The sequence below is a fragment of the Gavialis gangeticus genome, unplaced genomic scaffold (assembly GCF_001723915.1).
Source record: "Gavialis gangeticus isolate Ggan-Ray unplaced genomic scaffold, GavGan_comp1, whole genome shotgun sequence".
In the NCBI taxonomy this organism is placed as follows: domain Eukaryota; kingdom Metazoa; phylum Chordata; order Crocodylia; family Gavialidae; genus Gavialis; species Gavialis gangeticus.
The window spans coordinates 74,380,782-74,385,661 of NW_017728992.1; the positions used below are offsets into that span (position 1 = coordinate 74,380,782).

A 4,880-nucleotide genomic window follows, 5' to 3' on the forward strand; every position below is an offset into this window, starting at 1 on the left:
GCTCCAAGCCCCACATATCACCCAGGCCGGGCAGCAGCCACAGCCGCAGCCCCAGCCCTGCCTAACTCCCCCACTCCCTCCCTCACTATGGGAGCCTCACTCCCCCCACCCCACCAGACTTAGAGCTTCTCTCCAGGCTGCATGACAGCCATGTGCATGTATACATGTGTGCATATGCACATGGTGCCCTCTACCTGACTGCCCTCCTCCCTGCAGACTCTTGCAGGCTGTAACTCTACAAGCCTGCAAGGGGAAATGCACTATCTCCTGTGTTTTTATCCTTTAAAGAAGAAAATCTGTGTTTTTCTCCTTAAAATGAGAAAATCCAGGTTTTACCCATGGTGAACAGCAAACCTGGATGTCTGGTAATGACCTTCCAAAAGTAGGAGGTACCACAGTGGCCAGGTGCTCTGAGGCTGCCATGCTTGCTCTGTCCAACATCCCCAGGGGGTGAGGCACTGTGTGCCAGGTCCTGCTGCACCCTGGCATTCCTGCTCACCCTGATTCAGGAGGGGACACTGCATCCTGGAATACTGGAGGACTTCAATTTGGGCACAATAGCTGCAAGGAATGGTCACACCTTAATGGAACAGGAGCAAAATTAAATGGTTTACAAATAATCTCGCCCTGAAACGGTGTAATTCTAAACTGGATAATGAGCACTTTAAATCACTTGAAGGTGTTAACGTGTAGCCAGTCCAGGGGTTAAGAGCTCTAGAAACTGCCTAAACTTACTGTGCAACAAGGCCCTTAGATTGTAAGCTCTGACCGTTTGAAAATGCTGGCCAATATTTATATAGCAAGGTCAATTATATACATTAATATGAACTTGGAAGCAATTTGCAGCATGGCAAAGAAGCAGAGGCACTGACTCTGGAACATGCAGCTTCGCTGTTAGACTGATGAGACTCCACACATCATTCTGAGACAGTCCTAAATACTCTGTTCACTATTTAGCCATGGAAAATATTAAACATACATCAGTTTTCATTTAGCAGTGAAATGTTATCTTGAGGTCAGGTTACAGGAAGCTGAGGAAGGGAGATGAAACCAATTCTCAAGCATAGGCAGGGCTGTGTGAAAGAGATTATACTATAGTTGATCACTTTGTAGTTACATGGGAAGAAACACTCTTTTTTTTTTCAGTAAAGCCAGCTTCCTTACAGAGACGAAGAAATTATTAATGTCATACAATAAAACACTGCTGCTCATTAGAAATATATAGTGATAATGAACTGATCTGTATGCAGTAAAACATTTTCCTGTTCTCTTTCATGTCCCCCACTCCCCCATTTTGATTGCAAGTTAGCTATAGAAGGACAGAAAGACACAGAAGGTGATGAAATATCAAATGTGGAATATTAGAACTAATTCTTTACTCCCAAGTAACATTAGACATTTGCATCTCATTGCAATGGGCACAGCTGTGATGGACACTGTTCTCTGATGTTTGCCTTCTAGTTATACAGCACTTCTATTGCCTTACCATCTGTTCCAAACAGCTGAAGGGTATTTTTGTTTAGAAGAAAATTTTCCTCCAGTGATTCAGATTAGGCATCAGCCTCCAAATATTTTGGACTTCTGAGTGTACCTTTGCAAATTGTTTGGAACTCATGCCAGCTATAGTATTCAGGCTACTTAGTCCCATGGTGCAGCCAAGAATTCAAATGCCAGATACTTCTGCAAGCGAGAAGAAACCTGTTCCCAGGCCTGCTTACTCATTCCACATTACATACTCAGCGGATCAAAAAAAGGAAAAGCAACCAAACAGAAATAACCCTGAAAGCAGGAACAAGAATGCAGGATACTTCTTAGTTATCACTGGGCTAGAGTTGTGTTCCCACTAGCTCCCTCTCTTTCTTGGCCCAGGGCTCTTGCCATTCTTTACTGCCTAGTGACAAAACAATGAATCCCCACCCAGGCAATTTTATAACCTAATGGTTACAACACTTTACTTGGGAGATGAGAAATTTTTACCCTCTCTGCCTGAGAATGGCCTAAAACCCAGGCCTCTGACTTTCTGGATGTGTGCCAGATTACTACTGAAAACAAGGCAACCCCAGCTGCTGCTCTGAATTTTAATGGGACAGAGGTGCTTAATGCAAAGCACTGAGTCAGATGCCTAAATTCTGAAGAGTTATTGGAATTCAGACCCCTCTCCCTTGTTGCTTAGCATTTCATATTGGCTAGCTCTGGGCGACTCCCTGCTCCACACCAAGGCACTTTTTGGAGGCACCTGACTCTCCTCTTTCAGTGTACTGGCATCCTCTAAGCACCAAACTGTGCCTATTTGGATTAGTTTCCTGGACAAGGCTTCTATTTTTAGCTGTGCTGAAATATAGCTAGAGGCTGGGATGCCTAAGCCTCTGTTCAGTCCACTAGATTTTACCTTTTCCTTGGAAACCTCACGTGCCATGGCTAGCAAAGACAAACCAAAAGTTGGCTGGATATTGCCTGTCAGAGAAGTAGGTTCATCATGCCCTGTAAATAATGATGAACACGATGGGGGCATTTTTTTTCCATTTGTTTGAAAATATCTGCGTAAATTATTGGTTTTACTCAGTGAAAAAGATAAAAGGAAAACACCCTTTTTGAAAATATAAAGTTCTTTTCCTTTCCCCCTTTTGCTTCCTTTCTCTACTTTCCCTTCACTTCCCAGTTGGAAAATGGTGAGGGGGTGGGGGCGACAGCAGTAGTGGTGGACAGTTTGTTCAGGGTTTTTTTTTCTGATTTCATAGTGTGATCCCCAAAATTCAATGAAAACAAACACTTTTTGTAAAGATTTTTGTTAAAAACCCATTGAAGTACTTGAGTCAGCTGTACTTTCCAGTAGTTCCAGTCTTCAGTTATGCTGTTACAATGGGAGAGTGGTTGCAGCCCTTGGTGAGAGTAGTGTACTTACCTGGATAGAATCTATAGCACTTTTCTTGTACACCTGAAATACATAGATAATGCCAGAAAATTGATATGTAAGTTAACCTTCCATGTGGCCCTGCATGTTCTACTGTGAAACTGCACCAAATCGCTCCCTATATCTGTAAGAGGGTTAACTCATATGGTATGAAATTGTTATCCCTAACTCCTCCTCAGTAGCAAAAATCAGACTGTCAGTTTTATAGTCTACCCTGGAACAAAGCACTGTTTTACCACCAATGTCTTTTTTGTGATGAGCTGTGGCTGGATTTTATAGCAGCATAATTCAAGTTAATAACCAGAGGTGTTCCAGAGCAACCAGTCACTTGGCACTTGGGAGATGGTGGGTTTGTTGATCTTCCCTTCATACAAGTGTTTAGAGCTGAGAGGATGGGATTGTAATTTACAAAACCTTATGTAAAAGAACAATCAAAAGCAGCCACTTCCCATTAGGATTACTTATTATTAACTTTTGGATAAAAGGGTGAAAGTGCAAAAGGAAATCTTTTAAAAAGTGTGCCTTCATCCCTCCATGGGAATCCTGGTACCTCTTGCTGTTTGATCCAGAAGTCTCCAGTGCCAGACTAAAGGCTGGAATTGTAGGACATAAGTAATCAGCAACTTGCATTGTTCATGGCAGTAACATTGGACGACTGCCCACGTGGACCTTGGGTAGGACCAGGCCTTTTGAATTTAACATGCCTATTCCTTCTTTGTGTGGACCTTAATTTTTTTTACATTCATTTCCTTCCCTGATCATAGATTCTCAGCCAATTAGCAATCCCTTTTATATGTTATAGTGTTAGTATTCTGCCTAAACTTATAGGTTAGTGAAATCAAGTTGATAGCCAGTGAAAAGGAAATGTTTAATTCAGTCTGCAACTCATTTCCAAAGGCCAAAAAGCCACAGCTGGACCAAGGCTTCCCTTCTGTAACAGACTGCCAATGTGGGCTCACCAGATTCCTTTGAGATACTTACCCTGGGCTAGAAACAGTGCCGGTGAACTCTGAGCGACCCCCAAGGGTAGAGCAGGGGAGCCCTGCCCTGTGGAAAAGGAGAAGCCAGTCCAAAGAAGGGTTTTTCAATCCCCTCATTTGCATGGAAGGGGGATGGCCGGAGTTGGGGGCCAGCCACCCTGAGCCCTGGTTGGCCGGTTTGCAAGCCATGGAGGGACTCCTGGAGGGGATAAAAGCAGCAGCTGAACTGGCATGGGGGCTGCTGACAGTGACCCTGGGGAATGACTTAGGAGGCCTAAGAAGAGCTGGGGTGAGCTGACCTAGCAGGGGGAACATAGAGACACCTCTGAAGAGCCTTGAAGGCCCTGGGAGAAGAAGGCAGCGGCAGTCGACTGTACCTGCAGCCCTGCAGCAGAGAGGGAGCAGTGGCCAGGGCTTGGGGCAAAGAGCTGGTGCCCCAAGGCCCCATCACAGTGTGCTGGATGTGCCAGGTGTCCCGGAGGCTAAGGGTGGCAGTCGGCCTCCCACTCCACTGCGGAGAAGCAGCAGCCAGGAGTGCAGGCGGCATCCTTATCCTGAGCAGGGAGCTGGACCAGTGAGTTGAGGAAACCCCTTACCTTCCCTGGGGAAGCAGGACAGCAGCAGGCAAGGCACTGGGATCCCGAGGAGCAGCAGAGTGCCAGAACGAGGGTCCCCAGGAGCTCAGGGTGCAGGCCGGTGCTTGGAGCAGGATTGGCAAGCCACGAGGGATGTCTGGCCAGTCGTCTGGAGCAGGGGTTTAGAGCAATGACCCCTGAGAGCTGCCTATGCTGCCGACCCTCTGCTACTGACTGCCCCAGAGGGGACACAGTCCTGTCTCTTATTCTGCAGCTGATTGTCATTGGATGGAGTCCCTGAGGTTTGTGCTTGGGTCATGCCTATTGCTGCAGGAGCCTACTCTGTTGCTTGCCTTTTTGGTTGCCACGGAGGGTCGCCCTTCAGCCTCTTTGTGGGGTTGGGGTTTGATATAG

General features: G+C 46.1%; 1 protein-coding gene and 1 long non-coding RNA gene across 4 annotated transcripts in view; one reads left to right on the plus strand and one right to left on the minus strand.

The window, feature by feature from the left end:
- LOC109302706 (lysine--tRNA ligase-like) overlaps positions 1-4,880 on the plus strand; it is a 63,746-nt gene that overhangs the window by 17,948 nt on the left and 40,918 nt on the right. The window lies entirely within an intron of this gene.
- The window catches only part of LOC109302716, a 17,024-nt gene continuing 16,238 nt past the window's right edge, over positions 4,095-4,880 (minus strand). The window contains exon 3 of the long non-coding RNA XR_002098901.1: positions 4,095-4,129. This is a non-coding gene — a long non-coding RNA (uncharacterized LOC109302716). The remainder of the gene's footprint in view (positions 4,130-4,880) is intronic.